Source organism: Mesoplodon densirostris, chromosome 9 (genome assembly GCF_025265405.1).
Source record: "Mesoplodon densirostris isolate mMesDen1 chromosome 9, mMesDen1 primary haplotype, whole genome shotgun sequence".
In the NCBI taxonomy this organism is placed as follows: Eukaryota; Metazoa; Chordata; class Mammalia; order Artiodactyla; family Ziphiidae; genus Mesoplodon; species Mesoplodon densirostris.
In genome coordinates, this window is record NC_082669.1 from 65,239,153 (window position 1) to 65,258,572 (window position 19,420).

The window sequence follows — 19,420 nt, forward strand, 5'->3', positions numbered from 1 at the left end:
GCATGGCTATCTTTTTCTAAAAGGTGAAAGTGGGGAATTCCCCAGCAGTCCAGTGGTTAGGACTCCCCGCTTCCACTGCTGGGGACCTGGGTTCAATCCCCGGTCGAGGAACTAAGATCCTGCAAACCTTGTGGCGGCTCCCGTCCCCGCAATAAATAAAATAGAATGAAAGGTGAAAGTTTAGAAAGCCAAGCCAAATGTAAATGATATGATGGTGCCAATCTTTTGGGGGTGGGTTCCAGAGAGAGAAGCGTGTGAAGCTGCGGTTCTGCCTCCGACGATCAAACAGGAACTCGTCAGGCATGTGCTCTGTTCAGCGGGATGCACTTCAGAGAATGCAGCCAAAATACACCTAGGGCCCGAAAGCAAATTGCTGTCATGTCCCTGCACTGGGTGCTGCTGAGGCTTTCTAGCCAGAGTGCCTGTAGTCTCTGGAAGTCATTCTGCATTCTCACATAAATGCTCCCCTCCCCGCAAACTCTGTTCGCGGGAAAAAAAGCCCTTTCAGTAACGAACAGCCGTCTGTTCCACAGAGCACAGGAAAAACACGACAAACCGAGTCACACGGCCTTGGCTGTAAATATATTCTTACGCGAGATTTCTACAGCTCCGTGTAAAGAAAGAAAACACAAGCTCTTAACCATTGCAGAACTACAACAACAACAATAAAAAATGCACTGAGTTTCCTGCAATTAAGCTGCAGTGTTTTACAGTGCAATTTTATTTATACCTGAAAGAGAGTAAATAAATAAATATATAAAAGGTGGAACAGACCCCGCCCGCCCAAGGCTTAATCTGCAAATTAACTTTGCAGTAATAAAACCCGTGCCAGCTGGACTCTTTCCCCTGGTCCTCTGTGGCACAGGCAGTCAAAGCAGGTATATGGCCGAGAAAAAAACAAAGTAGGGCATTTTCCACCCTCAGCCAGGGATGTTAATTGAACTTTGGCTCACGTTTAAAGATTTCTCTCTTCATGTCCAAGAAAGAATTAAAAACAGTTGAGCTGGGGGAAAATGAACATCTGTTACTGACTTACACTCAGAACCACAATGGAAAACATTCATAATTAAAGCGATTTTGTGTCCCTGATAGTTAGAACTGTAATCTTGGGTTAAAAATATAAATGTGGAGGGTCCTCATTGTCTTTGGGGCTTTCTTCTTATGGCTGCTTGTAAAAAAGGTAGTTTATGCTGGGTTGAATTTTTCTTCCGTTGGAATAACAATATCAGGAAACAGATTTGCGTAGAAAGATAGGGGATGACAACACAGAGCACCTACACAATTGAGCCCCGTTTTATGAAGCTATGAAACAGTAGTCAAGAAGTGTTTTATATTTGGGAGTTAAATACACTTTACAGCTGTGTAAAAAACCAGAGCCATTTTGGGCCGAACATAAACATTCCAACGTCTGAGAGGTTTACTTCTGTTGAGCAAGTGGGCAGGTTTCTATCAACTGGGAGGGATTCGTGGGTAACGCAGAACAGCGCTGAAAAGCCTTCCACATTAAGTCATTTCCCATCCAACATGCAGAAACTTCATCAAGAAAACCAAATCTATTTCCATAGCTTCACCCTGACTATGGAAACAACCTCCTCCCTGATTGACCAGCCTCCCGTGTCTTTGCCCTCCAAGTCATCTTCCTTCCGTTGCCTAATAAACATTCCCCCAAAGAGCCTCAATCCATAATATCACTCTTATTTGGTCGCATTAGTTACCTCTCTTATTAAAAATGGTTCCCCACTGCCAAGTCTATTAAACACAAAATTCCTTAACCTAGCATTTAATGTTCTTATACGCAGGTGTATGCTCTGTGAATCCAATACACCAATCAAATCGGTGTGTAAACCATCACTGGTCCCCAAACCACCTCTGTGCTACCTGGCTTGGTTTTGGGGGCTTGGAATACACAATCCCTACCCTCTCACCCTTACCTGCACTCATCCTTTTTTTTTTTTTTTTAATATTTATTTATTTGGCTGTGTCAAGTCTTAGTTGCGGCGCGCGGGCTCTAGAGTGCGCAGGCTCTAGAGTGCACGGGCTCAGTAGTTAACGCAGAGCGCAGAGGCTCAGTAGTTAACGTGCGTGGGCTTAGTTGCCCTGCGGCATGTGGGATCTTAGTTCCCTAACCAGGGATCGAACCAGCATCCCCTGCATTGGAAGGCAGATTCTTAACCACTGGACCACCAGGGAAGTCTCCTACACCCATCCTTAAAAGCCTCTCTCCAATGCTACTTTCCCCAGGTAATAAAATACGAATTGAACTGTTGCCAAGTAAAAGTGGCTTCTCCTTCCTTTGACCATTACAAACTTAATAATTTAAGGCTCTCAGGTTCAGGGCCTGATAGGAGCTTTATTTGCACACTTGTCTTCCCTTGCAACTAGATTCTCATCTCCTTGAGGACAGTGATTCTTTTTTACTCACCTCTCCATCCCCTGCAGACCTCAGCACTGGGTCTTCCAGCACAGTCATTAGACCCAGCTCCCTGGTGGTCTATTTTCTAGAGAGTTGGTATAACATTTTTTGATTCTTGTCTGATACGCTGCTAAGGTATATGCAGATGCTCTGGGGTAAGTATCACATGGAGTAAAACTCAATCATACGTGCTTCCATCAACATAATGTGTAATTTGGTCAAACAGATTTGCCAGGCATGGGATCTAACTGGAATGGTCATCTCAGTCCCTTTTCTTGGTCGGGGCGAGAGGGAATGCATTAACATTGTTCTGGAAGAAACTTAAAACACAGTGTAAATGAGCTTATCTAAAGTTCAGCATCACTTTGCCTGCTAAAGGTCTAAGGCCACCACTGCCTGAGGAGGTTAGTCCTACCTTGGAGTGCGTCGTGGGCTCGAGCCAGTTCTGGCCCTGCTCCCACACCATGGAATCAGTTCAGGAGAGGAGATGAGGCTGGGGAAACCCCAGGGAGAGAGGCGGAGAGGGCAGAAAACTATTACACCCTTAGCAGAATGGGAGGCTTTGGAAACTAAGTCTGGACAGTTTTCTCTCAAAGAGGTATTGGTCCAGCACACCTTTCCTTTCCCTCGCCACCCCCTCAGGAACGAAAACCAGAAGTGCTGAGGGAGCTGCGATGTTTTTCCTGGCCCCAGTGCACGCGGGAAGTGCCATAAATCTCTCAAGAAAGCCCAGGCTTGTGGGATTTCCAGAACCATCATGACAGAGGTGGTTGATGATTTAAGATCATGTCTTGATTCTAAAAGAATTCTTGACTGTGCACCACCCTGGAAAACCTGCTCCCGTCCCTGCCCCCCGTGCTCAAGAACGGCACCACCATCCACTCAGCTGCGCAGCAAAGAACCCAGGAGTCATTCCTCTCTTTCCTCCTCCAGCAACTCATCCAGCTCCTCCAGGCTCTACTTCCAGAATATCCCGAGTCCATCCATGTGCCCCCACTAGCCTAGTCCCATCCCTGCCATCTCTCCTGGAATTGCTGCAATAGATAACCACCCCCAACATTCATTCATCTGTCAGAATAATCTTTTAAAAATGTAAAGCCAACCTTGGCATTCTCCTGTTTAAAACCCTCCAAAGGCTTCATGTTACACTTACAAAACTGGGCAAACTTTTGTTGTCTGGGCATTTTTCTCCCTTCCCACCCATTTGAACCAGCCAGCCTCGTACATCCTCTACTTTTTCTTCATCTGACTAAGATGTGTTCATTCTAAAACTCCGTTTGCATATCATTGCCTCCAAAAAGTCTCCTGTGACTCCCCACCCCAAGGCTGTGTACACACCAAGCTTGTCTCTACCAGGGAACCTAGCATCCTGTGTGGATTTCATCGTCTGTCTCCCCCTGCTAGTCTCTGGGCTATTTGAGGACAGGGGTGATGTCTTTCATCTCTGTGCATACGTTTGGCAAGTAGTAGGCACTCAAATGTTTGTTCTGTGTATGAACAATAATACCTCCAAGGGACACCTGAAAAATAATCATTCTAGGAGCACAGGAGGTACTGCGCACTTCTGAAGGGCACACAAACGAATCAGTCATACCTCACATTTTCAGAAGTCAGAGAGGACAGACAGCAGGAGTGGGCTTTGGAGAAAGGCAGACCCAGGTTAAAATCCAGGCACCCAAACTTACTGTGTGCCCTGTGAACTTCTGGTTTCCATTCATGTATAAAGTGGGGATATGAATCACGTGCTCAGCAAAGCACCCAACACATTCTAGGCATCCTGACAGTCATTCTTATTACTCCAGGCAGGCACACCACAGGCTAACGCTAATGCCCCTCACCAAGCTGGGGTAGAGGCCAGAGGGACTCTCTGCTTCCATAAATATTTTTTTCCATAAATCATACCTCTTAACTTGCTTTCTTCCTTAGGTAATCTCTGTTTTCACATTGTTTCTGAAAAGCCAACTGCACTGGACTCAACAGAGTTCAGTTACCTGACTTCACGCCTACTCTTAGGAGAGAATTTGAGGGGGCTCAGGACACACCCTGCCCTTTCTGCTCCCTTCCCTCCAAAGTGCACGTTTCCATTTTCCAGTCTCATCCTCGCTATTGCTGTAACAGCTGTCCATGCTTTGCTAAGTACCGAAAGTGGTAAGAGCACTGGATTTGAAGTCTGAATATTTGTCGTCTTTCTCTGGGTAAGTTACGCCAGTCTAGTTTCTTCAAATGTCAAGTATTCAAAGTGCTTTTATCTCACTAATAATAATTAGCTTTGGCAAACAAGAAAGTAAAAGGCACAGTTGGATCGTTCTCAAAAATCAACTGAACAAATAAAATCCAGGAGAGTGTCCCGGGTTTAAAATGCAAGGCGTGGGTGAGGCTGTGTATAAATCCCAACACAGCAGAGATGGTGAGGGGTGTCTTCCCAGAGATGATGGAGGCGGCGGGCGACTTTACATCCCTCTTTCTGGAGAAAGGTCTGCGTGCTGGTGTGTAGGGCAGGTTTTCACAATGAGCGCTCTATACTGAAAAATCCCCTAAGACTAGAGGCAGGCTTTTCTATTACTGCTCTGCAGCTTGGAAATCCCAGCTAGTGATGACTTTATGGGTTTGTACGGTCTAGACAAGAGGGTTACTCTTTGGCGAAATTGCTCCGAGGGGGAGGCCCCTGTGAAAATTCCCATCCAACTAATTACCATTCAGAGGGCAGGCAGGCTACCAGGAGGGTGCCAGGCTCTGGCAGAGGCTGCAGTTGGAAAGCCATACTCCCAGCTTTATCACTGGCTATGTTTATTTTCCTTCCTGTCAAAACAAGGACAGGAAAGGGGAACAAGAGTGCTAGTCAGAAAGACCAACTCAGGGTAGTAGGGGAGAACAAAAAATGAAGGCTGCCCAGAGCTCCGACTGAGAGGGCTGGGCCTTCACCAAGGATTGGGAAATACCGACCATCTGACTGCTTCATATTTTCTACATCAATTATTTCAGCTTTCTCAGCAACTTTAGATCTTTAGAAGGGACCATGTAAAGTTCATGGTCTGAACTAGGTATGGGGTAAAATGCTTCCAAAAGTATCAGTGTCACAGTGCTAAAACCCAGAGGAACTCACAACTATTTTCACCTCAGGTTTTACAGGACCCGTAGAGGTAGGTGGCAGGATCTGTTCCTTCAATATTTGGAAGAAATCATTTTCACCTACCCCAGGACAGAGCTGAGAGAAAACCCTGTCTTGAAATCTCTGAGTTCTGGTGAGCTGACTCTCTGGGAGGGAAACAATGGCCTTCTGTGAAGGGAAATGAAGCCTGCACTCCCCAAGCGCCACATCCAAACACAAAACATCTCTGGTGGGAGGACACGTCCAGAAGCCCTTCCGGGCCACACCTGCCCCACACAGGAGCCTTCTTTGCCACTGGCACCCGTCTGCTCTCATATTATCTTGCACTAATATCAGACACAATTTTCTCACTGGTATCTTTGTTGTGACACAGTTTCTTCTCTTTTCCCTGGAGTCCCTCAGGGTGTAGACTGTTATCTTTTCCCATCTTTACTTTATTCAGATGTATCTAATGATGGGCTTCATGCTGAGTGCTCAGTTACTGCCTAAGATGGATAAGTGATCAAAGAGAAATCTCTACCAAAAAAAAAAAAAAAAAAAAAAGGACACACCGAAACATGAACATTTTTCTTCCTCTTTGTGGTTAAGCTCTAGTGAAGTACCCTGTGTTCTTTCTGGGAATGGGGAACCTGGGAACATTCCGGGATCTGCAGACCCAGAAGAAATTGTATGGCTACAGTTTGATGAGGTCTCGTGAATGAAGAACTACAATTACAGCACAGCTGATGATGAGAACACACTCAGTATTTTGCCTTGGCTGGAGTGTGACTGAGAGGAATAAGCACTAGAATGGAAATCAGGCAGGTTGGGTCTTGATACTGTTTTGACTGAATTGGGCCACATGACCTTGGGCTTGACACTACACTTGAATGAAAGGGTGAGTCTAGGTCACCGGCTTTCAAATTTTCTGACCATGATCTGGTAAAAAAAAATAAACATTTTATATCACCACTCAGAAAATACACACACACACACACACAAAACTACAAGTTTCCTCAGATAATATTTATCCTTCTTAAGTGTGAAACACCATATTTTCTATTTCTTTCTTTTCTTATTTTAAAAAATGCTGGTCAGGGATTCCCTGGTGGCGCAGTGGTTGAGAGTCCGCCTGCTGATGCAGGGGACACGGGTTCGAGCCCCGGTCCAGGAGGATCCCACATGCCGCGGAGCGGCTGGGCCCATGAGTCATGGCCACTAAGCCTGCGCGTCTGGAGCCTGTGCTCCGCAACGGGAGAGGCCACAACAGTGAGAGGCCCGCGTACCACAAATAAATAAATAAATAAATAAAAATTAAAAAAAATTGCTGGTCATAACTTACAAATTACAATAGCTAAGGTGATCCTGACACATATTTCTGGTTCTAAAATTCCACAGTGTAAAGATCTCATGCTATTTGATGGCATGTTGCTTTTCCTCTGTTGCTTCCTTTCATCAGGAGGAGTTTGGGGCAGTAATGCTCCAGAATTCAGGGGTGTTAAGGAATGACAACTTAGCTAATGAAGCCAACTCCTCCAGGAATCCTCTCCCATGGGGTGGAGGAGGGGAGGGAGCTGCTCTCTGACCGTCACTTTAAAGAGAGCAGGAAGTGGAACGGACCCCCTTCCGTCCAAGTCACAGAATCTCTGCCCTTTCTCGGCAACAAGTACCAAAATGGATTGAGGCCGCCCCAGTCTTAAGACATTTATTTTTACCAATTCGTTGTTGTCAGTCTCCTATTCTTTTGACTATTCTAAGGGTATTTGTACTGAACACAAGAGACCATGGAGATGAACATGTCACAGCAATACTGCTGCTCTGTCACTGAATAAATTGAGGCCATTCAGACTACTTCACAGACATGCACTAGGAGTTTTTTTTTAATATTGAAGTATAGTTGATTTATAATGTGTTAATTTCTGCTGTACAGTAAAGTGACTCTGTTATATATATTCTTTTTCATATTCTTTTCCATTATGGTTTAATCACAGGATATTGAATATAGTTTCCTGTGCTATACAGTGGGACCTTGTTGTTTATCCGAGTTGGTTTTTCTCATAACCATATTTTTACACTGGCCTTGATCCCCTTGGGCCAAGCCAGAGTAAGGCAAATCTTTGGGAACCTGATTCACCCTACTTGTGTTGACCAGGCCTCCACCATCTCTTTCCTGAGAGATTTGAAGGGACTACGTTCAACCAGCCTCAAGGGCATGGTTCAGGGCTCGAGGATGGAGCCAAGTGAACTGGCTCACATGGGAATCAAACCCAGAACCTCAGATTTAGTCACCCCAGGCTCCGGTCCCTTGAGCCAACTTTAAGTCCTGGAGCTCCTTTGGGCGAGGGAAGATGACTTACTACCAGCCTGCAAAGAACCGGCATTCAGAACTGATTCTGTTTAGTATCTTGCTCTGTCAATGAGAAGAGTCAACAACAACTATTAACCAGACACCTAAGTAACAATATGGTTTATTAGGTTAATAAATTCAGGCCACTCAGAGCACTTTCTAGACAAGAACCTGATATCACTCTGAAGGAGCCACAAATTGCCATCTTCTGGAAGATGACAAAAGAGGCAAAATGTTCCGAGAAAATATTCATTCAGTTTTCAGTCCTGTCATCTTTCCAAAATATACTATTATATAATAGAAAATACAGACAAAGTGAACAGAAATTCTAGGAGGCTGTGAGATGCTATTTTTAAAGAGGCACAGCTACCATGAAAATGAACCTACTTTCCAATATAGCATAATTCATTTTCCAGTTTGCCATTCTTGCATGACAGAATTAAAATGACAATGTTCATTCAGTATGCCACGTTTATAGCTTTGGCTAAAGGGCTCCTACATGGCAAAGGACAAGCTTTCTGGTCTTGGCAAACCTTCCTCTTTTGATGATGCCAGAAAATAGATCTTTATTGCGAGCCAAAAAAAAAAAAAAAAAAGAGAGAAAAAATCTTCTTTGGAATATTTATTACTTATTCATTTAGGAAACACAGCCCTATAGATTATTTACAAATGTGTTAACTGGATTCTACTAAACTTTCAATTTGTTATTTACTTGCCAAGTACCATGTATTAGTTACCAATAGTATGTTTCTGTAATGCATGTTTATTATAGTTATTCCAGAAACTCTGATTAAAAATTTTTTTAATTCCAATTTTTATTCTTCATAATTTTAATTTTATGGTTTTAGTTTCCAAAAAGGTCTTATTCATCTCCCAGGGAAAAAAACCCTCCAGGCTGAGGTGTGTTGACCACAGGTGGTGGTAGGAACCCACCTAGCCTGTCACAAGCATCTCCAGGCAGGTGCCCTCTGGCACCTCACTCACAACTGAGCTGTAACATTTTAATTATATGCTTTTAAAAGTTAATCATTTGTCAAGTTTTGTTAGTCTTACGAAAATAATTTTCCTTTAGGTACAACATAGCATATTCTAAATTATATACACATATATAACTGAAACCAAGTGGCTCTAATTAAACATTTTTTTCAGACTGTTTCCTTTTAATGGCAGTGAAATACTGTTGGTAGCATCAACAGGCTCTGCCAAAATGAACTTCACCAAGGTGAATTTTAGGGAGACTGTCAACACAATAATGGCCTAGAACTTTATGCAAAGTTCTTATATTAGAAAGCGGTCATTTAAGGGTGTCACTTGGGGGCCTGTTCAAGATACAGGATCACGATCGTGTTTCAAAAACATCATCCTAAATTGAATGCCTGGCACTGGTCCTGGTAATTGTTAGAGCCTTGTAGTTCAGCCTGGGTAACACCATACATTTCTTTCCTTTTCTTTTTTTTAAATTTTTGAATTTATTTTATTTATTTTTTATACAGTAGGTTCTTATTAGTTATCTGTTTTATACATATTAGTATATATATGTCAATAAAAATCTCCCAACACACCGTACATTTCTGCCTGGCAGACAGAAACTGGAAAAGGACAGCCAATAGAAAATCATGTCGAGGTTCTTTCCACCCCTGAGTTTAAGATTCTATACAACTGTTTTCTTTTTTTTTTTACATTTTTAAAATTTATTAAAAAAATTTTTTTTGGCCGTTCCCTGTGGCTTGTGGGATCTTAGTTCCCTGACCAGGTATCAAACCCAGGCCCTCTTCAGTGAAAGCGCAGAGTTCTAACCACTGGATGCCAGGGAATTCCCTGTGCAACTGTTTCAAGTCAAATGTTGTGAGGAGGATGTTGACTAGGATGCAGTTATATAACATATAGAGAGCTCGAGATAGCTCACCTGGAAAGTACCATTTTCACTATTTGCTATAAAAGAAATCTGCTTTATATGTATTTTTTCTTGTTACTTGAAAATTATGGTAATTTTGAAAAATATATCTATTTGAAAACTAAAAATCCTCCCAGACCCAGGCTGCAAAGAGATGTCTTAGCTGGTAGGCAATGACGGGTGCCGTCTAGCTATTTTATTCAAAATTATTTTGACAAGAAGAAAAGCAGTTTCCCTGAGAGTGACTTGTTCTTGGACGTTTAAGCATCTGGAACACCTTGGCTACCTTTTTTGCATTTAGAAAAAAAAAGTAATAATCAGGTATCTAGGTAGAAAACCCAACACATCATGGCATGATTAGATTTCAAATTCCTATATACTGGTCTCCCAACCAATTTTAGATTCTCAGGGGTGATTTTCTATGTGTGTTTCCATACTAAAGAGAGCCTGAATTGGCTAGCTTAAAAAAAAATTCAGTCCAGTGGAGTAAGAAACACATCTCTGATCTGATAAGATCAAGCCAACCTGTTGCTGTTTTGATGAATATAAATTATCACCAGCATCCCGTTTCCCGAGGAGAAACTATGTAAGTTTGGTGGCAAGGGGCTTGAGTGCATGGCCAGCATCCTTTCCTTTCCAGGTACCAGAAAGGTTCCAGCAGCCTGTTTCTCCCTTCTTGTCAGATACCACTTCCCTTTTAGTGCCTTTCCAAGGAGTATGAAGAAAGCCCGGGGACAGAAGCAGGGAGACTGTGTACCTGGATTGTCTTTTTGGCAAGAACAAATGAGCTTAAAGCATTCTCATTTTTCTGCAGATTCTGTCTGTAATGCTGTGCAGCTGCGTGCGCCTGGGGATCCTTTTATTGTTAAAAGTAGACCCACATGGAAAAGACATTAAAATAAGTTTGCTGCTAGAATACCCACGAAGATAAAAGGGCTTCTCTGACTTTAATATGCTGAGTTTTAGACGGGAAGGAAAATGAAAGGAGTTCTTTGGAAACACACACATTTGGCTGGGCTACGAATTCATCAGGTGTTAAATCCCCATCACCTTCGCAGTAGAGGTGTAGGGCAGTGCTGAGCGTCTGCTTGTTTGTGTTTTCAGTGGAATCCGCACCATTTTCCATGCTTACAATGTGTGGCTCTCTTTAGCACTCATATTTAGGTTCTGGTACTTGCTTCCAGAGGAAAATTAGTGAAAGTGTGTACTGATGGGAGCTGGCATATGACTGAGCTCTGGACCCTAGCTTAAAGAGACTTCATTCTTTTGGGGGGTAGGGAGTGTGCCCTTTAAAATAACTTTGTCTTGCGATATTTTTTGGCCAGTGCAGAGACCCCTACTGGGACAAAGAAAAAGCAACAATGATCGAGGGCCAAAACCATGCCATGAACTATGTTTCTAGCACCAGGTGAAACATGACATAAAGACCATCAAGATTTCTTGTGGGAATTCTTAACAGTGGACATATTTTTACTGAGTTTGATTAAACAATAACACATTTAAGAGAAGAGATGAAATTCATGTTTATAACTAAATGTAAATGATTAAGCATGGTATTGCCAAAATGGTAGGACAAAAATATTTTCATTAGAAGATAAATTACTGATGCCTTTTTGTTACTGCAAATATTAAATCTGAAGATAAGCTGTTATTAAGTGGCTGCCCGTTATAGAAATGGGGTTTATTTAGAGTTTCAGAGGATGTGCTTGATGCAGGCTGAAACTGAGCAGCTTTAATTTTCTTTCCTGTAAAATTCTCACTATCTCATGGAAAGCAAAATATTTTGGATACTGGAAGACCCAGATGCTATAATTTTCTATCGGAAACAGTGATTCTGTGTCTTGAGACCCAGTGTCTGGCAACTAGTTCTTCTTCATTTAATAAGTGTAGCAATTGTTTTATTTGACCATGCTATCATTTCTGCAGAGTTCCAAAGCTGAGAATAAAGGATTCTGCTGTCTTTCTTCAACAGAGAGGAAATTCCAGAGATTTTCTTCTCAAACTACTGCGTGTATTTACTTCCTTTGTTCTTAAATGGCTTGTTTACAGCAGAGGAAATGCTCTTTGCTCTTTCAAGGAGTGAGTGGAAGTTGTGGGCTCCTGTTCCTCATTTCTGCCTGGGCCAACAACTTTTTTTTTTTTTTTTAACTGAGGTAAATCCAATGCACAGATTTTAAGTATCTAATTCAGTTAGTTTGATAAATGTCTACCTTTGTGTAACCAACATTTCAATCAAGATATGGACTATATCTCCATCAGTCCAGAAAGTTCTCTTGGGTACGACCCTTCCCCACATTCCTCCTGAGTCCACTGCTATTCAGATTTCCATCATTACGGATCAGCTACCTCTACTTGAATTTCATATGTACTCTTTGGTGTCTGGTTCCTTTCACTCAGAGTAATGTTTTTTGTTTTTAAATAAATTTATTTTTGGCTGCGTTGGGTCTTCGTTGCTGCGCACAGGCTTTCTCTAGATGCAGTGAGCGGAGGCCACTCCTCACTGCTGTGCACGAGCTTCTCATTGCGGTGGCTTCTCTTGCTGCGGAGCACAGGCTCTAGGCACGCGGACTTCAGCAGTTGTGGCTCGCGGGCTCTAGAGCGCAGGCTCAGTAGTTGTGGCGTATGGGCTTAGTTGCTCCATGGCATGCGGGAATCTTCCCGGACCAGGGATTGAACCTGTGTCCCCTGCATTGGCAGGTGGATTCTTAACCACTGTGCGACCAGGGAGGTCCCCAGTATAATGTTTTTGAGACTCATCCATGGTGGGTTTTTTTTTGTTGTTGTTGTTGTTTTTTTTGGTGTAACTGTACTTTGTTCTATCTCTTTTTTTTTTTTAATCACTAAATAGTATTCCACTGTATGGACAGATCACAATTTGTTTATACGTGTACCTGGAGATGGCCTAGTTAACAGTCTGGGCTATTGCAAATAAAGCTGCCCTGTATATCCTTGCACCTGTCTTTTGTGGACGTATGCTTCCATTCCTCTTGGGTAAACACCTAGAGTGGTACTGCTCAGCCAACATCACTTTGGTTTTGAAGCCTGAAGCCCTGGAGAACCTATATGACCTCTGTAGGGCTCTCCCTCCTTGGCTGGGTGGAGGAACAGTGACATCTGATGCCCTCTCCTCTCAGAGCAGCTTTGAGGATGTTTTCTGCCCTTCACAGGAAAGAGGGCAAGGAGTTTCCCGGACACCGTACTCAAAACTCACCTGGTCCCGAAGACCCTGAGATGCCCTTTACATGGCTCTAAGACCTTGACATATCTTATCAGTGAGATGTTCAGTGGGGCATCTGACAGAGACGGTGGGACAAAGGGGTGCCCCCACCCCAGACAGTGATGGTGGTGGGCGCATCCTTCAACAAGGGAGGGGAGAGAGCTCGTTGATAAGTGTGTGTACCTGTTAGAAACATCCAATATTCCATTTTCTTCATGCTTTGAAGTTCCACAATTAAAAGGGTTATTATTGCTACCTTTACTAAAACAACAAGACAAACTATAAAAATCTGTAAACCTGCTAACGCTTTTACTTCTACCAGCTCTGGTCATAAAATGGTTATCTTAAATGCTCCTGTATTGCTGATAACAAATAGTGTCATTTTTGTTCTCAGATATGACACCCCTTCCTCTGGAAAATATGCCCATGCCCAAAAGCACATCATTAGCAAATGCCACCAGTAATGCACATTCCTGGAATCAATCTCCTCTGAGGTTAGTACAGACAAAAAATAAACATGCACAAGTGGTCCTGGCCAGGGCTGGTGAAATACTGTCCAGAAGGGCAGGATTCAGTTAAGAGCACGAAATGTTTTCTTTGTTTTGAACGTGCTGTATAGCTACTTCAAAAAGCCCCGACATGTCAGCCATTTCCACCACTGACCTGGTGGTTCCTGAACGCACTGGGTGTCTTGGATGCAGAGTAGGGCTTTCAGAGCTAATGTCCTTTCTAAATTGGAGGTTTAAGTAGAGACAGTGTTAACACAAGCAGTTGTTTCCGTCCCTATCTTTATCACATTAATCCTCACGGGGAGGTAGGCACTGTCTCCAATGTATACATGAGGAGGCCGAGCTTACAAAGGGTTAAGGCCATCTGTCTCTCAAGCTGCAGAACCAAGATTTGGATCCAGATGCCAAAAGCTCTCACCACTTTACCTCTGTTCCCAGGGTTTTAGAAGATGGCCCAGAAAACCCCAGGTTTACAGAATACCTTTTGTCAACATATCTGGGTCTGCTTATGAATTCCCTAAGCTGACATACCATAATGATCATGCTCTAAAATTGTGTGCCCCAAATCACTTTCCCACTGATCTCACCTTATTCCAACTGCTTTGGAATTCACATTGCCTTACAATTTCTAAGACATTGTGTGGATGTGAATATATAGATTATAACTGCACTAAAACAGTATGGAGGGGCTTCCCTGGTGGCGCAGTGATTGAGAGTCCGCCTGCCGATTCAGTGGACACGGGTTCGTGCCCTGGTTGGGGAGGATCCCACATGCCGCGGAGCCGCTGGGCCCGTGAGCCATGGCTGCTGAGCCTGCGCGTCTGGAGCCTGTGCTCCGCAACGGGAGAGGCCGCAGCAGTGAGAGGCCCGCGTACGGCAAAAAAAAAAAAAAAAAAAACAGTATGGAAACAATGACTCTATGTGTACCTCCATCTTGTCTAGCTAATCATCCATGCTAGTCATTTAGTCCACCTGTGTGTATGTCATGTTCATTAAGTGTCTGCTCTGCATGTGTATAACCTGCTTCTACTAAGAGATGGAAGTTCTAATCCATAAGGGCTATGCCTTCTGCTTTTTTGTACTCCCAATACCTGGAACAGTGACTGTAACAAAATAGATGCTCCATAAATTATGTGAAATGAGAAGATACCCCATCCTGGTGCTGTGGAAAACAGGGTCACTCACTTGGGGACTGCTGAACTTGGGCCAGTTTTCACTTAGATGAGCCTCGATTTCTTTTGCCTTTAAAGTGGGGTTAATAAATGGTGATGTGAATGTTTTTGTGCACTATAATGATATAATCTATTATTATTACAGATCGGCATCGATTTGATTGCTTTCTTCAAGTCAAGAAAATGTTTTGTGTGGGAAGGTTTCTTATGAGTGATGTAGTTGAGGAAAAATAATTGAAGTACTATCTCGTCGTTGCCATCCTTACTCTAACCAACGCTTTGAGTAGTAAGAGATTAAAAATAAGCATCTGCATAATGCAGTGGGGAAGGAAGCAAATTAGCTACAAGACTGGACCATAACACTCAGGAAGCAGGATAAAAATTTTACAAGTCAATCAATGAAGAAGATGAAAGGCCAGTGATTAGAACAAAGCAGTGTATAAACAAACAAGCAAACAAGTCACAGGCCAGGAAAGGGTGTGTTAGTGACCCTGAATATACGCAAGCCAGAGAGTACAGCAACATGAAGTCATTCTCCAGCTTAAGACGGGCACGTTTATGTGAAAAGGGAAATATAAATCAAGGCCATTTTCTCAATGGGAAGAGTTTAGAGAATGTTTTTTAGGCATTGTCCAGTTATTTAACTCTTTAGGGCAGAATCTGTTAGAAATACCAAACCCTGGCCTCAGGACTTTATAAGTAGGTCACAAAATTCAGTCAGGCTAAAATATTTCAATTTTCTTCTTTTCCGCCATTAAATAGGATGGGATTTATCTCTCTGAGGTTTTTCCTTCTGTTTCATTCTCTTCTTTTGGGTCGGTGGGGGGAATTATGTTAGTTTAGACCTTACCTTAGTTATCTTTTCCTCTCAGATTTTCTGCCTTTAGTAAGGCTGTTTAGGTGTATTTCATTTTCTAAAAATAAAGCGATTGGGGGGAGAGTTCACCTCAACTCCACTCAGACAGAGTTTCTAAATGTCAAGCTAAATTTTGTCAGTTCTATTAGTCATTTCCATCCTGAGGGTAAAATTAATACTTCACTTTTTAAAATGGTTTGCTGTTTATTAGTAACTCCCGAGAACTGCAAAATGTTATAATCTGAGCAACCTATTGCCAAAACTATAAAAGAATGTTAAAGGTCTACTATCAGTCCAGATAGCAGGAGGCACAGGAATATGAAATGAAACAACACAATGCAGAAACTTAAATTACGCATTTATAGATATAATCTGTGACTTCATGGTCGTTATAGGCCGCCTAAACAAGAAAACAAAAAAAATTTGTTTAATTTCCTTTGGTACCTTTCTCTGGTTTAATACTTGAATTTTTCCCAAGTGGGCCAAAAAATATATGCAAATATTTTCCAGGAGAGACTGTGAAGTGCTATTATAACCAGAAATCCAGCCAACTCTTTCCACGGCTGCTCCACTAAGACATAAGCAAGCATTCATTCAGTCCCATTGGACTCATGTCTGGAAGCTAAGCAAGTAGATTACAGTAACTTTTCTCCAAGCAAAGTGGAATACAGGTTAACCCAGGCAAGAAAACACACAGCTATGACAAGATGGGTCCCATTTAAAAGCAGTGGTTTCCCAACTCTGGCTGTAGGTTGGAATTACCTAGAGAGAGGTTTTAAAAACCCCCAATGCCCAACCCACCAACAGGATCAGGGTCTCTAGAGTGGAGCCCATGGACAATTTCAGGATGAACTTTTAACAGCTGGTTTGCAAGCCTGAATATTTAACAACTGGCTCCCTGGAGTCAGCTCCAACTCACCCTTAAAGAAAACCCTGACTAAACTAAACTGGTAAGTTCTTCAGTTCTGACCTGCTATTTGAACGATGGAGTGGGGTAAAAGTGAGGGTTACTGTGAATGAAGGTGAACCACAGTTCCTATCTTAATGTATTTTTGTATTTTAGGTTTAGAAGTAGTAACTGGGGCAGCTAAATGGCTGAAGGTCTAATGAGGTTTTTTTTTTTTTTTAAAGACATTTATTCAGTATCATGATCAGACTATTACATTTAACAATCTACAGCATGGGTGCCCCCCCCCCCAAAAAAAAACCTACATTAAAACCCTTTGTTGGAATGCTTTACACTTTCCACAAAACAGAAACGAAAAGAACCTGTTATACAAGTAGTCACAAATACAGGCCTCGAGTTTTTTGCCCATACACATGAGTATCATCTAAACGTGTCTTCTCTGTAGCAGCTAGGCCCTGCCACCGCTATGCTTGGCTGAGTTCACAAATCTGTTGCAGCCTGTAGCTTCCCTGTCACTTCTCTGGCTCTCCTCTCCTGCTAAGCCGTGTTTCCTGGCAGTCATTAAAGCCTCCTGCCACTGCCCTAGCTCCTGCTGCTGCTGGAACCGCGATAGCCACCTTGATTTCGGGGTTTGGCCAAGTATTGGCCTCCAGCACCATAGAGGCGAGAACTTCTGCCTCCCAAATTTCCTCCTTTTGCGGGTCCAAAATTTGCAGGTGGGTTGCTGTAACCGCCCAAATCACTGTAGCTTCCCCCACCTCCAAAGCTGCCTCCCAAACTGCGTCCGTCAGTGCCGAAGCCACTACAGCCACCCCGCTGCCACCACAGCCAGCTTGACCCCTGACGGTTCCTCCACGACCAAAGCTGCCATTCCCACCAAACCACCGCCACGACCACCACCAAAGTTTCCAGAACCACTTCGACCTCTCTGGCTGGATGAGGCGCCAGCCATCTCTCGCTTAGGCTTTCCTGACTTCACAGTTGTGGCCGTTCACGGTGTGGCGTTTCTGAATGACAGTCTCGTCTACGGAGTCATGGTCATCAAAGGTTACGAAAGCAAAGCCTCTCTTTTTGCCACCGCCTCGGTCAGTCATGATTTCAACCACTTCAATTTTTCCCATACTGTTCAAAATAATCTCTGAGGTGATGCTCTTCAGTGTCTTCTTTCATGCCACCAACAAAAATCTTTTTCACAGTTAAGTGGGCACCAGGTCTTTGAGAATCTTCTCTTGAGACGGCCCTCTTTGGCTCCACCACTCTTCCATCCACCTCGTGTGGCCTTGCCTCCATGCCCGCATCCACCTCTTCCACAGTGGCATACGTGACAAACCCGAAGCCTCTGGAGCGCCTGGTGTTTGGATCCCTCATTACCACACAATCCGTGAGTGCTCCCCACTGCTCAAAGTGGCTCCTCAGACTGTCATCGGTGGTCTCAAAGCTCAAACCTCCGATGAAGAGCTTCCGCAGCTGTTCGGGCTCTTTGGGTGACTCTGACTTAGACATGACGGCAGTGGAGGGGGGAGACGTCAACAGTGCTTACCATGTGTGCACGGGCAGAAAGGAGTAATCTACCGAACGTATCTCTAATGAAGTTTTTAAAAAGGTGTTAATAATGATTAATGTGGAAATAAAGTATGAGTACACTGGAAAGACCTCATTTTTGGAAGTGACAGACACGTGACTTTGTGCAAATTAACCTTATTAAGCCTCTATTTCTGCAATCTGTACATGGGAATTAATAATGCTGTCTCACTGGGGTTGGTGTTAGGATTAAATAATCATACATAGGCATATACAGTAAAAAATCTAAGTTGCCTTTCCTTCTCAGTAGTTATACTCTAGATTATTATTACTTTTAAAGGAGAATGGTATGAATTGTTTTAACACTTTACTTTCAGTAAATTTAATCATGTTTATCTTTATTTTATATATATATTTTTTAATTGAGGTACAGTTGATTTACAACGTTGTGATAGTTTCGGGTGTATAGCAAACTGCTTCAGTCATATAGATAGATTTTTTTTTTCAGATTATTTTCCCTTATAGGCTATTACAAAACATGGAGTATAGTTCCCTGTGCTATACAGTTAGGTCCTTGTTGACTATTTTATACATAGTAATCACATTTATCTTTAATTCTTTTTTTTTAAAGATTTTTTTGATGTGGACCATTTTTAAAGGCTTTATTGAATTTGTTACAATATTGCTTCTGTTTTGTGTTTTGCTTTTCTGGTCCCAAGGCATATGGGATCTTAGCTCCCTGACCAGGGATCGAACCCGCACCCCCTACGTTGGAAGATGAAGTCTTAATCACTGGACGGCCAGGGAAATCCCCTATCTTTAATTCCTTATCTCTGTGATTTAAACCAGGGTTGGCAAACTATGGCCTGTGGACCAAATCTGTAAATAAGGTTCCACAAAAACTTATAATTTTATGGAACACACCATGTCCATTTGTTTGCATAGTTCTATAGCTGCTTTCCTGCTACAGCAGCAGAGTTGAGTAGCTGAAACAGAGGCCCCATCACCTGAAGTATTTACTATCTGGTCCTTCATAGAAAAGATTCTTGACCCACAATTTAAACCATTCTAAGCTTTCCTTAAGTGAATACTTTTAAAAAGTACATTAAAAAAGAACACAAAACAAATGAGGATAGGAAATGAAAAAAATGAGAAAAGAAGATTCCCCTAGGGTTTAGAAATTACAAAATAAATCTTAGTTCCAGAATCCTTAAAAAGTACTTGAAACTCCAGGATGAAACTGAGATCTAATTCTGTCTAGTCAAGACAGTATATATATATTTAAATATATCTTTATAGGAATATAATTAAAAAATTTTTTTTTAATTTATTTTTTGGCTGCGTTGGGTCTTCCGTTGTTGCGCACAGCCTTTCTCTAGTTGCGGTGAGCAGGGACTACTCTTCGTTGTGGTGCATGGACTCCTCATTGCAGTGGCTTCTCTTGTTGCAGAGCACAGGCTCTAGGCACGTGGGCTTCAGTAGTTGTGGTGCGCAAG

General features: G+C 42.7%; 1 protein-coding gene and 1 pseudogene across 3 annotated transcripts in view; both read right to left on the reverse strand.

Annotated features, from left to right (window-relative positions):
• Positions 1-19,420, reverse strand: part of JAZF1 (JAZF zinc finger 1) — a 350,707-nt gene that overhangs the window by 26,780 nt on the left and 304,507 nt on the right. The gene's annotated exons all lie outside the window — the stretch shown is intronic.
• LOC132496411 (heterogeneous nuclear ribonucleoprotein A1-like) lies at positions 16,965-17,918 on the reverse strand (annotated as a pseudogene).